A 17,447-nucleotide genomic window follows, 5' to 3' on the forward strand; every position below is an offset into this window, starting at 1 on the left:
CAGGAATCCACTCCTTGTTTTGACGTTTAAATGAAGCTATGATCCCAGAAATACAAGCAAGCCTGGAGGTGGTTAGGACATGAAAGTGAGGTGAGAAAGACAAGAGATTCATTCATGGGAAGGTGATTTAAGGCACCGACATCCCTGTATCTCTGCGCAGCGACAGATGATCATTATTACTCACTCGCTGTGCTCACACAGTGCTCACACGCAACCTGGCATCAGACTGACAGATGATGAGTGATTGCAGCAAGATTATACCAGCCTCTATTCATGACATAGCAACTTACCTGACTGTTGCACATAATAATAGTGATCTTAATAATAGGGATTGTGATCAAACTTTATATTATTGAACATGCCAGTAGCCCTTTGGGGTTGATTTAATGTTTGAAAGTGTAAGTGTAAAATCAAGCCACATATATTTTTAACTTTTGTAAGCTCACTGAATCATACAGTAGATTCAAATAATTTAAACTTTATTTTATGTAGCACCTTTTGTACAAAGAAGCTGCCGGAACATTACTCTCAATTATATTTTACAACAACTGTTTCACTAACTATCAAATGTTCAATCGAAGTTTAAATATTTTTGAAAACATTTTAATCTAAACGATCTCCCTGTCCCCCCAAAACTTTAGCCAGCAGCAACAACAACAAAAAAAACTCCACATACCATCATGCTCTGCGCGCCTACGTCGGCTGAGAGCAGCATGTGCTTCGCTGCTGTGCTCCAGCTATGGCTCAGTGCGGCTCCGGCTCTTCATGGATGAGCATCGTACGGTCGGGACTCAAGCAAGGACCATCACTGCGCTGGACCACCAGGAGGAAATCAGCTTCTTTTACACTTTACCGGAAATAATCACACTGATCGATCTGCTGGATTTGTCAGATTACCGATCAAATCAACGAACCATCGGACGCATAAAAAGGATTTAATGTCACAGCGCTGTCACACGTGGAGTTATTATTATTATTATTCGTATAAGTAAAACTAGACGATGGCAACAGCTGGTGGAGTCAATACTCCAGCTTGGGGTCGTCCTGTAGGATTTAAGGATATACTGTCTCTCATGCGGGATGAGTGGTGTCCATTACTCAGCTGCTGGACAAGCCGTTTGGCGGACAGAGGAGTCTCTTGGGATACTTTACGCGCGTGTCACAGTGCACAGATGGGCAGTGCAGTGACATGGTTTTGGAGATCGATACTTGTTTCGCTGGATTTTGGCACTTTGAAAGGAATATCCTGGAATATCTTTCTAGAACGATGCCCAGAAGAAGTCCTCCAATTTGGAAAGTGACATCTCTTCATCCAGCTGGTATGTGAGACAAAAACATTTCCCACAACTTCTACTTTCTGGCAGTGAGAGAAACTTTATACTGAATTACAACATCCAACAATGGCTGTTTAGATCAAAGGTCCCTGGGTCATTATCTCTCCACACACCCATTTGGTCTTCACTTTCAAATTAACAATCTAACTCCTGTCCCATGGGGCTCATAGGAAAGTCCTATCAAGTTAGGGTATGTATGTGTAAAGGAGGGGGCGTGTTTTATACAAAAAGCCTCGTGGAGTTGAACCCCTGATCTGGTCCACATAGGCAGAGTTCACCTGTTCAATCAGAGGACACTGCTCTGTTACTCTCTGAGTTCATTTGGTGCACATTTCCTACCTATTAAGCTAGCTTTGAAGGGAGATTCTCTTTAGGCATAAAACATGGAGACACATAAGCAGTCTATTTTTAAAATATACACCTTAGTGATTTGTCCGGATGTGGAGACACCTGCAGTGCCAGGTGTCCACAGACCTCTCACAGAGCCTGTCAGATGTTGTGAAAAACCAGGTGCAACAGCATAAACGATCAGTGTTAAAACATATAAAAAGCAACATTTAGTCCTCCAACCTCTGCTACAGTGACTCTATTCAGGTGAGAGTCAATCTGAGGGTGGGTGGAGGAGTTGCAATGTGAAGCTGCCTGTCATTCATGCACTCTGCTGCTGCTGCCTGACACATGGCATGAATAAACGATTCACTATGAGCTGGAGGATTTGGATGCTTAGTGTGAGGGGAATCTACAGGTGCATGCAAAAGTTGGTGGACTTTTTATGGTCAACATTAAATGTGGTATATGTGTTTGCAGCAGTCCAGCGAGTTGTTGATTTCCTCCTTCAGGAGCAAACTGTCACATAACGGCATGACATTCATAGCTATCCACTGAAGCGTCCACCTTCTTCTTCTACTTCCTCCTGCACCCCTCAGCTCTCACTCCTCAATCTCCTCCACTTCCTTATAGCAATGAAGAATTCCAGCTATTGTTGGGACAGAGCCCCACTATATGTCCGTATACAGCTCAGAGACCCCCCTTCCCTGCAACTCAGCATCCCCCACACACCCCCTCCATTAAAATCTTCTCCAAACAAGACCCCCTTTCTCCACTTGAAGAGTGTCTAATGCCAAGTGACTCTCATGGCCAGCATTGACGGTGGGACACTTGCTGCACAAAAGGAGCTGAAGTGTCAAATAAACTCGGTCAGAGCCCCCCGACACACAAGAATTCCTTTATCTGGCACCCTGGGAGGCAGACAAAGACAGACTTTGTGTCAGTGAGCAGGCCTTGACTAAACACTTGGGCTTCTCTTTTTTTTTTTACTCCTCTTCTCACAACTTCTTCCTCTTCTTCCTCCTCCTCCTTTTGTCGTTTGAACGGCAGAGCAGGAGAGCATGTCTGTCGACGTGACCCCCGCTCGCCTTGCATCTGTCCTGCATGCTGCCAACATCAGCCCCCTGTGCAGATACAACCATGCACACCCACTCTCATACGCCTGCTTCACTCTCTCTGACTTCCCCACTGGACATCAAAACAGCCTGAAGATAACGTGTGTATGTTTTTTGTAGATACTTTTGTTTATTTCTCAGCTCATAGCTGAGAATAGCAATGCATGGAATTCGCTTTCTCACAGAGCTGAGTGTGCCGGCTGAGCTGTCATATGATACGCTTGTGGTGAACCGCAGCATAGAGACGCATACACAGCAGGGTCAGACTCACTTAACAACCCTGTATTTACTCCACTCAACATTTTCTAGGAACTTTCTCAACACTTGCTGCTCTTTGAGCTCAGATTCAGCTGTGCTGTCATGTCATTCATAGGATAGCTTCAGAAGAAGTTTGTTTCTATTGTCTTGAAATGTCATAAAAATCTGGAAACGTACTCTTCAGACAAAACAGACACATCTTTTCTTCGTTTTTGATGATTTTAAAGTCTGATCCTTAAAATTTAAACTGAAACCAAGCTCTAAGTGCTGGAAATGGAGCCTCGAGGCAGCACAGAGGGAATTCCATCCCAAGCTGGAGTTAGCCCCCCAGTGCTGTGCATCAGCCCCCCCCCCCCCCCCCCCCCAGGCATGCTTATACAAGCCTGCCAGAGGTTGCTGCTCCCCTGCACAGTGGTTCAGGTAAACAGATCAAGTTGCTGTGGTCAAGCGTGTTAATGGTGTGTTTATGAGCTTAGCTTGAGTGGTGATTTATCATGTCTAAACTCAAGCCTCGCCGCCTCACCTCGCCTCGCCTTGGGGTCCCTGCATGGCCTTGACTGAGCGCAGTATCTGTGTGTTTGTATGTGACATTGCACACAGGTGGCAACTTAGACTGAGCGGTGTGACCCAAGGGTGAACTGAGTCTGGATGTCATGGCCGCACAGAACCACAGAAAGGAAATTGAGAGTAATCCAAGGATTTATTAGACATTAATTACACCCTGTTTTTGTAGCTAATGTGCCCCCAGCGTTACCTCATCACGTCTTCAGGGCATGAAAGCATCCCTCCATCATTGGTGTCATGCATGAGAAATATCTAAAAAGCTGCTGTGTATCCTCTCACATAGAGCACAATTCAGACTGTGTGCGTCTGTGTGTGTGTTTAGAATGGGCTCTAAAGTTTGTCTGAACAGGAGAACTGTCATTTATTAGTAGTGCAGGAACAATGGGGAGCTTGTCTCCGGGGGTGGTGGGGGCCAGAGGGGGGCCAGAGGGGGCCGGTGGAGCCAGGGGAGGGTGGCCTGAGATTGGGCAGCAGCCTCTGACCAAGAACAAGCCCCTGTCTGATGGAGAGAACTGCTGACCCTTCCTGAGTAAAATGGCACCTTTGTTTCGAGGTGTATGTGTTTGTGCCTATGTGTTTATGTGTGTGTGTGTGTGTGTGTGTGTGTGTGTGAGAGAGAGAGAGAAAGAGAGGGAGAAGGAGAGAGGGTTTTGAAAGCCTGGAGCGCTGTGTAAAGTGTGTTTTTCACTCTGCGATTTGGTGATTTTTCCCTCCATTTGAGATTTTCTCTTCACTGCAAGTTTGGTGATGGATTCTCACAGCTTCAAGGAAAATGTGTCAAAAGAAATGTTGGCAGTTGGAAGGGTTATCTGTCACAAAATTGTCAAGAGAGGTCATTTTGTGGAGTCATGCCCTGGGATTTAAATTGTACGAATGATATTCTCAAAACTCATGGAGATGTTAGCCAAGTTTGTGTAAACACTTAGTTGAAATATAAAAAATATAAATGAGCAAGCGCATTCAATCATACACAACATACTAGCATGTCCATGCTGCGACGCAAAGCTACAGACCTTTGTGATACCATGACACCAGACCACCGCCTCAGACTAATTAGCTATTTGGTGTTTTCCTCTGGCCTGTTGCCACAGTCTGTGTGCTGCTTTCTTCCCACTGTCCTGCCAACAATTGTCTCCGCTCTCTCTAACGATGCTCATGAGCGAGAGATGCTTTGTTTGGACAGGGAGGAGGAGTAGAAGGGTGGGGGGTAAAGGGAAAAGAAGAGGAGGACGAGGAAGAGGAGGAGAAGGAGGAGTAAATACTGGTGGGGTAATGGAGGCAGATTGGTGATTTCCCACAGAGGGAAACCACAACTTTGAGGGTGGCATGTGCGTGGAGGAGCGTGTTCTTCCGCTGAGGGAGACAGACAGCTTGTGCTGAGTGTGAGAGTGTGGCAGGGTGATTTAGAGGAAGTGCTGAACATGAGTGGGGGATTCTTTAAAAGTGAGGCCCTCTGGGTGTGGCACTTCAAGCTCGTCCTCTTTAATAAAGCTCTTGTGGCACCTGGTTTTTCAGCCTTTCACTCCACTCTCCTTTGCATTGCCTACAAGCCCTGTTCTGGGTGATGATGTCTCACACACCTGACTCCTTCTGCTATCCCTTCTGTCCTTGACCTCCTGAGTAGGCAACTGCACTTTGCAGGAACATAGAGGAGCAATGCAGACATGGAGAGCATCAATAAGGGAAAGAAAAATGGGTGGAGGAGAGACTATTTTCCCCCCAAAAACATGCAGAGCAAACAGTGAAGACAGTGCGGCACAGGGGCATCTCTGTCAGCTCAGACAGACAGACAGCCCTCCATTCAATCTTTGTTTGACCACAGGAAGTCTGCAAGCAACACCCAGCTCACTACAAGGACACTGCATCTTCAGAATGAGAGATGTTCAGAACAGGCTGTTCCTCTGCAAATATACTTTCTTCTTCTGCTCCTGGACCCCAAGGTGTCTTCTTGCATTTAACAAATATCAAAATCTTCTAGCAATGCTTTAAACACCAGATATTTCTCCTTCAGTTTTCCCTCACTCGTTCTTTCCTTGCTCTGGTTTTGGAGGGAAAATTCCTCCCTTTTGTGTCCCTCTCACAAATGTCACATTCCACCAAACCTGTGACCATGTTTGGCCTTTACTTCGCCTGGGTGTGGGTTGCCAAGGCAATGCTGCAGCGCTTCAACTAGTCACACCTACACAAGTAAGCCATCCTCAACTCATTCAGCGGTTGGGTTTCCCTTCTCTTTTTTTTTTCATTCGATCCACTCTTTCACTCCTCTTCCCTTTTCTTTCGTCCTCAGTGGGAAGGATAAAGGAGACATTTTCAGTGTGAAGAGGAGCGTGAAATTTCCTGCGTGACCTCCCCGGGACACAGCAGACCACCAGGCTCCTCAGACGACTGTGTGTGTCTATGTGTGTGTGTGTGCGCCTTAAATCCTTCCCCTGTGCAGGAGATCCTTGTGCTGTGACAGCTTTTAGTGCGTGTATGTTTTTATTTGCTTTGTGTCAGGGATCGATTAAAGCCGATTTACAGCCATGTCTACACAAAAAGTGCAATTACAGGAGACTGCTTAATGTCCTGAAATTTAGAGAGTGTACACAATTTATCTTCTCACCTCAAAGCTGGAGACTGGGTGAAAAGATGCTGCCACCTTGTTACGTGGCCAAGCTACCTCAGCTAGCCCTGTTCTGACAGACGTGCTGTGGAAATGGAAGAAGTGGCTGTCAGCATCCCTGACCAGACAAACAGATAAGCATACAGTGCTAAAGTGCTTCGATGACAGCTAAATGGACTGGAGGCTGTCCAGACGTCAGGCTGTCATCACAGGTCATCACTCATTCACAGGGTGGAGAAGAGAGACGGACACTTGTGCTCCTCAGTTGGCTGATTTTCATCATATTTGTGAGGATCAGAATCTGAAGTGATAGGCAGATTGTTGTGGTATCATGTCAACAGAAAGCCACTGAGTTATATTTTGTTTTGTTGAAGTGGGGTGTAAAATCTGGCCTCGAGAAATAGTGTCTGCTTTGTCTTGTTGGGAACTTTTGAGCTTTGCATTTGTTGAACTCTGCTGCCCCCTTGTGGACAATGTAGTCAGTGACAGATTAATAAACTACTAGACTGTTATTCCTCGAATGGCCACCAAAAATGAGTGGTGCTAATTGAACACCTTACATGAGACATGTAGAACATGTTTTCATTCAACTGTTTGTGATTTACAAGGAAAAAATGTACAGAAGAAATATGCGCTGCATATTTTAATTAATGAATAAGTACATTTACCTTTTGTTAGTGGCAACAGTGATTGTGACAATAAAAAATATCTCGCACAATCAGATTAAGAGGTGCCTTGTTGAATTGTCATCACTGACCAATTGTATCTGATCATTAATTTTTATTTTCTGGGGGATACAGATTCTATACTACACACATAGTACACTTATATTTTAATCGCATATGTTTGGAATATTCAGCCACCACTGTTCAGTCTCCTTTGAGTCTCCCATAGCAAACCTACTTACTCTATTTCTAACATTAACTGTGAGAAATAACTGGGAACAGCAGTGCACAGTCTGTATCTACAGTGTGGTCATCTTGTCACAACATTATCAAAGTATGATCTCAGGAAACAGTGTGAGCTTCACATCTATTTACACATCATACCTGACAGAAAGTCATGCATGAGTCATCTGGACAGATTTTATTAATTGAATCTTGACATAACTTACTTATTTTCTCTAAATGAGAGATTACATCAAATTGCACATACCAGCTTAAGTGTGATTAGCTGCAGTTTTAGACTACGGTAGTGTAACCTCCTCCCACAGCTCCACAGTTATCCATAACTTTCATAAACTCTTCTTTCTGTCAGTGTATCTCAGTTAAAAGGTAACAGTTCTGGATACTTTCATTGCATGCGTTACAGGGAAATGGTATCAACCTCTTCACACATTTTCAGCTTGCTAGAAGTTCCTCTGCTGCTTCATCACTCTGTCAGGTGTCTCCTTTGTCCACGCTGTCACTTTTGTGTTTATGCAGCCTAGAAAAAAGTAGAATTTTTTTTTACAGTTTCTACATCTTAGAATCAAACATTTATTTTAGTGAAAATAGTTTTCTATTCTCTCTTCTCATTCCAAATGATTCATCACTGCTTTGTTATAGCCCCAAGTGTCTTTTACAAAAGCACTACAGGTACCCTCATGCATTTGCATGAGATGTATGCTTAAAGTTACCTGGAATGTACAGATACCAGTGTATGTCAAAGGAGAGTGATACATGATTTACATTTCAGTGATCTAGGATGACAAAAGTCTTTACAAACTAGTTGAAAAGTAAAGGAAACTTTTCATGCTCAGTATAACTTTAGTGCAACTGGAAGAGAAAGAGAAAGAAGGAAATGATTGAATAAGGAAATGATTGAAGAAAGAGAAAAGTAATTAGGCAAAATTATTTAACATTTTAACACTGTTCCATTTTACGCAATCAAACTCACACAACTAATGGCCATGTTTTTATTTTTCTAAAACAAGATTACTGTTGAGTTAAAAAAAAAAAGTCGGACAAATTTAATTTATCGAAATAATATTGAATGAATGTGATAGATAGATAGATAGATAGATAGATAGATAGATAGATAGATAGATAGATAGATACATAGATAGATAGATAGATAGATAGATAGATAGATAGATACATAGATAGATACATAGATAGACAGACAAACAATGATATTTACTCTGATGTAAATTATTTACATTACTATAATTTACCCCAAACAACTAAAAAGCAAAGGACAGCTTTTTTTGTTCATTCCTTAACTGTATTTATGTAAATATACCACTAGAGGTCAGTGTTTAACTCTTCTTAACTCTAAAACACATTTGGCAGAACTTAACTTCTTGCTCACGTTCAGTAACAAATAATTAAAATAAAGGTCTGGATGTCAAATATTACTGCATTTTTTGGGTGTTATGAATAATTCATATTACACCACACAAATATTTAGAGTAATGTGTACACTTTTAATGCTCTTGACTTCAGAGCAGGTCTATTTTCTCTGTGTGCAAAACATTATTACAGCTCTACAGTTCACTACATTGCCCACTAGATGTCGCTCTTGCATAACACTGTGTAGGTGGGTCGACATAGGTCCAACCGATACTCATAGATACTCAACACCAGTGTAAAGAGCGTTTCTTTCTTCTTGTGTTGTTTTAGATATCCAGAATGGTGACATTAACACACTATACGATAAGTTTTTGGCTTTATGATTAATTTGGATTGTATTTTACTCTACATTTTAAGACAAACTGTTTCACAGGTATAACACACTGAGCATTTTTCTGTCCATTGTTCACATAAAGTTTGTCTCCACTTAACCCACTAGATGGCAATGTGGTAACATGAGATGTGGTTGCCCCCCTTAGGAAAGTAAAAGTTATTATCCTGTCGGAGTAACCCTGTGATCTATGGAGTAATTGAATCAGATTGGCATTATTATCTTCTTATTGCCCCTCATTCCTACTCATCTCCCTTTGAAGATCAAAGTGACTGTGTCCCTCTGTGTGTACCGACACTGATAAACCCAGAGTGAACTTCAATAAAGCCAACTGTTCACTTTGTACATCTGTCGCTCCTATCCCTTCTCTGGCTGCATTACTGTTGAAGCAGCAGAGAGTTGTTGTGCACCTTTTCATGATGATTGCTGAAATTATTCTTCATTCTCTTGTCTTCATTTACTATGAGCAAAGTTTGGGAGGTCATTTTATAAATGTATGACATGGAAGAGTTAAATTTTATCATGACAACACCAAACAACCTTCTGAAACCAGTCTGGTGGCTGGCTATTAGATTAATGATACAAAAACTACAAAGTTCTTCAAGTCTTTGTTGGCTTCAGTCCTTTATAAACCCCAGACGCTACAGAATGCAGAGAGAGAGAGAGATGAGAGAGAGAGGAGAGAGGAGAGAGAAGAGTGAGAGAGAGAGAGAGGAGAGGAGAGAGAGAGAGAGAGAGAGAGAGAGAGGAGAGAGAGAGAGAGAGAGAGAGAGAGAGAGAGAGAGAGAGAGAGAGGAGAGAGAGAGAGAGAGAGAGAGAGGAGAGAGAGAGAGGAGAGAGAGGAGAGAGAGAGAGAGAGAGAGAGAGAGAGAGAGAGAGAGAGAGAGAGAGAGAGAGAGAGGACATGACATGATTTAGGAACAGGTGGGGGAGCGTGTGATTGGGTGACAATGATGGCAAAAGCTTAAGGCCACTTAAAGTTTAGTTCCCACACGTGACATATTATACTGAGGCCTGAGTGTTGTTTACTGTTTTGCACATGTTGTCACAGGAAACATGCTGTGATCGACTTTTGACCACTGAAACTGAACTCAACAGCTGCTTGATCATGGCAAGATCACCATTATTCAACACGATTATGCATTGATTTGAAAAGGTCTGCATCACATACAAACTTATTCTAAACACAAACAAAAGCTGAAAATTAAGATAGATACTAATTTAATTTACCTGCCAAGCCTGCCTGTCTTTCATCTTCTTCAACTTGCTATGCTTACAGCACATATATCAATACTAAAAATCATACAAAATAGTATTGACAGATACCTATTACTGCATCATACTTCACCACAGGAACTTTGACTTCACTTCGATGATAACACTCACTGAACTGAATAAAAGCCTTTTACTTGCAGTAGAGTACTTAAGGATGTTAAGAATCTGAGCTCTTCCAATACTTACATTGTACCACAGGCCGGTGGCTAAGCTATCATCCAGCCCTTTCAAGCCTTCATCTTTATAACATCAAATCTAGGCTTGAAGCTTGTCATGATATAGACCAATATATCTCTATATCCCACTGCTTTGTGAGCTTGTTAACTCTCATAGAAGCTACATCCTCTCCTTGTGCTCACTTTGCCCCTCTGCTTTACTAACACACACCTGCTCTCCCTGGCAAAGCTACGCAGATCTCCCCTCTCCACCTGTGACTGCATAATGGTTTGCACTGATGTATCACGGCATGGTGAAGATACAGAAGTCCCCACTTAACACATTTTTGGGAATCAGCAACTTCTTTGCAGTCCTACACTTTGTTGCGCATTAATCTTAGCTCCTTGTATTCTAGCCTATGAGGTACGTAAGGTACTTCAGCCCATTGGAAAAATGCCCAGCCCAGCCCCACTGCTCTTATTTGGAAGGCCTTATCTTCTGTTTCCTCTCAGAGTTCACACTTCATTGTTGAATACTGACCAAGTCACCTTCGGTAAATCTGATTTCTTACTATGTAGTCAATCAGGTTCCTGCCAGTGGGAGATTATGAGAATGAGTGTCATGGGAAGAAGTTGCGATCCCAAACACATCACTAATCTGCGTAATCTGCGTGCACTTTTTTTTATTATCTATACTGTGATGTGTGTGTGTGTGTGTGTGTGTGTGTGTGTGTGTGTGTGTGTGTGTGTAGAAAGCTGTCATAAAGGTACTAGTTAAGTGCATTTGTGCAGCTGTACAGTGTGTGTGTACTTCACACACAATGTCCCCACCTCCTGCACTGGTCCAAGTGTACTGGAATTTCAAGTTGTGCATAATCTACAGCTAATCAGATTTCTCCTTTTGGGGTTTGTCAGTAAGGGGACTCTAGTCTCACACACACACACACACACACACACACACACACACACACACACACACACACACACACACACACGTCAACTCCAAAACTCCCTCTGTAGTTAAAGCATCCTTCCAAACAAAAAACTGTTCAAAAGTTGTAAGATTATCAGAGGTGTGGCTATTTTCTACTCATTTTCGTGTACTGGTTTTGTTTTCTATCTATCCTGAGGAAAATTGCAAGTTTCACTACCCCCTGTTTATATTCCGAGCTTGTTGATATCAGCACCTGCATTAAATCTCATTCATTTTTACATCAGCAACTGCTAACCCACAACAGAAGTCGACTGTTGCGACACTGCTCCCAGCTGCTTATCTTTCCCATCTCCTCTAAGCTCTCCAAAATTGCTCATCTCTTCATAACAATCGGTCATCCAAATCCATCAGCAGCTTTTGATAACAGCTACCGCGGGCTAGCCTAGCTCAGAACCTGACCAGACGTGTCTATGGCAGGCAGGAAGGCAGGCAGGAAGGCAGGCAGGTAGGTACTGTAATACCTCACCTGCCTCCAGGGAAGAATTCCATGTTTTTCCCAAGCTGTCATTTATTGCAGACAATATGTCAAGGTATGGTGGGGGCGGGTTGTGTGAGCAAGTTGAGGTAGAGATACAGAGGAGGAAGTCTGAGTGAATTATCTGTCTAGTCGATGGACCAGGTAAACCTCCGTCTACTGAAAGTTAATCATCCACTCAGCTCTCTCTGTGTTTCTGCTCTTTGCAGGCAGGCTCGGCTTCAAGGAAACATTTCTCCATTAGCTGCATTTCTCACATTATAACCCTCAGAATGCATACGCTGGCTGTTGCGTTAACCACATTTTGCAGCAGTGCAATAAAGCATTACATGGTGGGCCCTTTCTCCATAACTACTTCTTATGGTTGTATGTCTTTGCTCCCTGTGGTTCACGTTAATGGGGTGTTGTTAGTGGCAGCAGCTCCTTTACAGGCCTAAACCTCCACCTCTGTGTGCTGGGCTGTACCCTGACACTGGGTAACCTCCACTGTAGCACTAAAAGCCTCCGTGGGTAACTTTGGCAGTACCCCAATTAGAAACCAGGGAAACCCTAGTGCAATGAAAATGAATAACTACGTCTTCCCCATATGCTGCTGCCCCCAAATCGGTGCTGCAGCTCTCAATCAGCAGCAGCTTATATGGGGTGCACATGTGTTGGGATGTGGACAGCTGCTGAGAGCATTGTTGGAGGAGGCGTATACACACATGTGTGTGCACACAAACACACACAAAGGAGGACATTAGCAGCAGTGCGCTGCTGTTGTTAGCTTGGGTTTCAGTGTGGTGTGGCGTAAGGAAGGGAGTTTGTGTGAGGTGGTTACGCGTGTTTGTGTGTGTTCCTCTGTTAGTTTACAAAGCCTGAGCTACTCTACTGTAAACTTTGCAAGCCTAGCCTCCACAGACATCTGTGTCTCCCTCCCTCCCTCACACACACACACACACACACACACACACACACACACACACACACACACACACACACATGTAGAACACACATATGCCTATGCCGCTTTCTCAGTAAAAACCTAAATCCAAATGCTGTGTCCCCAACCTGTGCATATTAAAATCAGTACTCCACCCCCAAATATAATTACAGCTCTGACATTTCTAGAATTCTGTATTTATTGTGCGTGAGTTGCACTGTGTGGCTTGTAAATGCATGGAGGTATAGGAAGTATTTGTGTCAAAGTAGCTGCTCTCAATGTTTACTGCTACACAGAGGCTCGATGGAAAGTCCAGTGGCCTTCACAAGAGGACAAAGGTAACTCAGGTGAGGTTGCACTTTATTCCATCCCCTTCAGGAGCTGAACAGCCATGTGACCAACTGGGCCTGTGTTCTTGAAGGCTGAATCCGTGGAGAGGAAGCAGAGAGCAAGATTGCGAAAAGATTTTGGAAAATGTGAGAGAGGTGATCGGGGACCTGGTGGTTACTGATGGCGAGTTTCCCCCCTTCCTGCTGCCAGCTTATCGACTTTAACAATGTGAGCGGGTGATGGCCAGTCCCTCTGCCCCCCCTAGGTCTCTGCGTCCTGCATGCCAGCCAAGGCAGCAAGAATGGCAGCAGCACACCAATAAAGCCCCACATGGTACTGATTGAGAGGTATTAAAGTTGCCTTTGCCTCGCTTGCATTCAATTGTTCACTGAAACCATGAAGATCAAAGAAAGTGAAACAGCTTAGCATGTTTGATAATCTTCAAGCCTCAAACTTCTTGCTCACTCGCAATGTCTTTTTGTTGATTCCTCATGTCAGCATGTGAAAAGGTTTGTTTAGATATGGTCAGAGCATCTCAGAGCTATACTGCCATGCTGACAAACCCTTTTTATCCAAGTCACTTGAAAGTAAAATACACACTTGCCCTCTACTTATGCAGTTTTATGTCTTTTTTTTTTTTATACAGGAACAAGCATCGGAATGTAAGAATATTTCAAAGGGTGCTTTTAAGTTTCTGAAAGCTTTTGAGAAACGTCAACCAAGGCTTTATTGGCCACGCCCACTTTGGCCTTTTTCATATTGCGAGTGTGCAACAGTGCTGTAACGCAGTTCCTTCTTTATACTTACTTTGTACATATTGATCCTGCAAAAAAGCATAATATTAGTCTCCAAGTGATTGTGGTGTGATTTCACATTGTGTAATGGGGTTGCAGAAGCATGAGAGCTAAACACACAGAGGGAGCTTCACATACACACACACACACACACACACACTTGGATGTGCAGACACTCACATTGATGTTCCCCTCTGCCTGCTCAGCCTGTAACATCTCTATGAGTATCACTGATGTCGAGTTTGTCGACACAGCATTGGGACAACTTGGTTCCGCCATCTTGCCTCTGTGACATTCATATTAATGAGAAGAGATGTTACAGGGGTGTAAAATATTGTGCCTTTAACTGGTAATATGAAAAGTGCTTGTGTCTTGATAAGTAGTCTAAAATGAGCTGCTCTTTTATCTATGTTTTCTAATACATCGGAACAATTGCTCACAGATTTTCTTTTAAAGAAAAATGTGACTGAGGCTTTTAATTCAACGTGGACAGGATCATTCTGTTGCCTTGTTTTTTCCTAAACTGTTGCTGTTGGGCTCTGCAGGGCAAAATCATCCCCCAGCCCCCTTTTCTTTACCCCACTTTTCATCCAACCTTGCCTATCACCTCCTTCCTTGCCCTCTCCTCCTCCCCTCTTTGACTGAGCTGTTTTGGAAGGAGCTCCAGGGGCAGCATTCATTTAAGAGTCAGATATAAACAGGCATTAAAAGGCAGCATGGTCCTAATTAGCTGGAGCTGCTTTTAGGTTTGGTGTGATTGTGTAATGTTTATACTCCAGTATGTGTATGTGTGTGTGTGTGTGTGTGTGTGCGTGTACACCGTGTCAGGCCACCATGCTAATCACACACTTTTATTGCCCTGCGCAAAGTCGTAACACCAAAGTGCATTCTGACATTAATCAGAACTGTTAATGTCACTAGCTTTAGTAGCACCTATCTGTGCATGCTATTTCACCTCATTCAACTTTATTCTTAACAGAACACATCAAAATATTCCCCACAAAGAAACATCTTGCAGAGTCTCCCATGAGAGTTGCTTCAGTGTGTAACTTGGTTTTTATAGTGGATATTTGTTTTGTGAAAGGCAACAGAAAACACATGAGCTGCCAGAGCAGTTTAAGCTGAGTGCAAACTGTGTGCACATGTGTGTGCCACAGCCAATCATAGGCATCCTCATTTTGACCACATTTCTCCCGGTCTGTGTCTCGAATCCTCCAGTTATTTTTGAAATACCTGTCCAGCTCCTCCTCTGAAGATGTACCTGCCGCTTTACTCTGTACAGTAACGCGATGACACTTGGCCCACTCATAAAGGAGCTACAAGAGCCATAAAAACACCTTACGATGTCTGGGTTTCTGCAGCCAGGCTATTAAGCTGTAAAGCCCCATTGTAAAAATCTAGATTGAAGCGATAGTTTAGGAGAGTGCAGAAAAGATGAAACGAACCTCGCTTAGCCATACTTTCATAACCCTACTGTGGGCTTGGTTTTTACCGGATAGCACACAGGAAAATTCTTTGAATTCCCCGGTCTCACACTCTTACTCTACTTTTGCCGCCCTGCAGCCAATACTTCAGGCTACATCGGCTTGTTTGTGGTACGTATAACGTCACGGTTATATCAATCAGTTCCTCAAACCAGTGAGAAGTTGCTTTTCTTTCTTCAGTTTCCACTTTATAGTTTGTACATTGGACTTAGTCCAGAGATAAGAAAGATCTGGGATTAAACCTTGTGCATACTCTGACTCAGACGAGCGTAATGCTCAGCTACTGCAGTGTAGGTGGGCCACATCTCACAACTGTCTGACCAAACTGGCAGCCATCCACATGTGCAAGCTTGGACTCATCGCTCTCCTGCCATTTTCCTTTGTCTCTCACCTCCTCTATCTATCTTTCTATAATTGTGTCCCAGACCCAGACATGTCCATAAATAAACGGGGTCTCCCTCTCTTCAACCAGACCCAAGCCATGTTTATGTTCGGGCTTGTGCTGGGGAGGGCCATCTGGACCACTAGGCCTGCCTCACCGCCTCTCAGGTGGAATCAAGATGTACCACTGAACCCGGCATCTGCTTAATGGACTAACATGGGCTTAAAACATAACCACTGGGTCATTGGAGATATATATTTTTTAACTTTTATTGTAGATTAAACAATTATCCACTTTCAACACTTTGCAGTCTTAGCATAGCACTTAAAACTCAACAAGTAGAAGACAATAATCCAGATCCAGATGTAGTTTAATAGTTATTTTTCTCTGAATCTGAACCCTGAGGTCCCCCTTTCCTTGGATTACAACAGGCACACGGGGCCTTCAAATCCTTTCATTCAAGCTAACTCTACTTTTTCATCCAAATCTTTCAGCTCCTTCTCTACTCTTACCCACACTGTATGGAGAGTGAAGGAACGTTTCCAGGACAGACAGTGGAGGAGATTTGGGGTTTATTTACATTAGCTGGATGTGGTCTCCTGGTCTTCATTTCATTTGCTCCTGGAGCCAGGCTATTAAAACTAATGAACACTTATTACCCTGAGTTGGATCTCGAGCTCCCTGCTAAACATCCCTTCTGTAGCTGTTTGTTTTACTTGTACCTGATTATTCAAACAGAGCAGTAAAACATGTGGCTGAGCCTTTGCCTCTGGTCTTTACAGGTTGACTCATAAACACTCTGATCTATGACATGTGATTGGACGAGAGAGCCACAGTATTAAGTTTTAGATTTAATCGTAAACAGGGGTGGCTTTAACTCTCTTTATTAATCATCTTGGACTGAATTCAGTTTTTTTTTTATTGATTCATTGCACAATCTTGGTATCTTAAGTTTTGTAATGTCAGGATATTATGTCATAATTACAAAGCAAAACTGTCAGTGAAGCAGATTTTTATTGACCTGTCTCTGTTTGTTATGTTCCTTACTTTGTGTCAGTCATGACATCTGTTTTGCAAATGTGAGGGCACAAAGAGATGAGCATTCCGCAGAACTCTTAAAACACAGTTGGATGCATTTTAAATTTTAATTGTGATGACAAATGTTCAAGCATGTTCTCATTTTATTTGTATTTATTGCTGTATTTTAACATTAACTGCAGATGTGAAAAGATGCATTTTTAATATTTGCACCGAGGCGAATGTAAAGGGATATTTCAGGTGTTTTGAAGTATGAGGTAGAAGGGGTATTACCCACTGGAGATGTCGGTCAGCTCAGCCCCTTTGTTGACAAAACCGGGTAAGGTAAGGAACCAACGCATAAGTTAGGCTATCAACCTTTGCAGACGGGGTCAATTTTACCATGTTGTATGGATCATTTTAAGAAAGTCCAACCCAAAAACTTAACGTATCCTATATATATCTAGAACGTTTTAGCACTTACTTTGCCATCAAAGCCCTTTTGTTTTTTCCACTTTTTTTAAATTCAACACATTTGTGTTCTTCCCCCTGCAGCACAGTGATCTGCTGCTCGGGCCTATAGTATACGAGTTAACATGACCTTTCCCAAGAAAACTGATACATTGTGAATTTGTAAAAAACAACGTGACAGCTAAAAACTTAGAAGAAACATTTCTATTTGGTTTTCTGACTAAACTTACACACCTGTACCACCTCGTAACTTTGGATCTATCTGCTCTCTAGTTAGTCTCATT

At 42.9% G+C, this 17,447-nt stretch overlaps 1 long non-coding RNA gene across 1 annotated transcript in view; it reads left to right on the plus strand.

The window, feature by feature from the left end:
• Positions 1-680: 680 nt before the first annotated feature.
• The window catches only part of LOC117831789, a 62,396-nt gene continuing 45,629 nt past the window's right edge, over positions 681-17,447 (plus strand). The window contains exon 1 of the long non-coding RNA XR_004635074.1: positions 681-1,319. This is a non-coding gene — a long non-coding RNA (uncharacterized LOC117831789). The remainder of the gene's footprint in view (positions 1,320-17,447) is intronic.

This window comes from Notolabrus celidotus, chromosome 20, assembly GCF_009762535.1.
Source record: "Notolabrus celidotus isolate fNotCel1 chromosome 20, fNotCel1.pri, whole genome shotgun sequence".
Taxonomy (NCBI): Eukaryota; Metazoa; Chordata; class Actinopteri; order Labriformes; family Labridae; genus Notolabrus; species Notolabrus celidotus.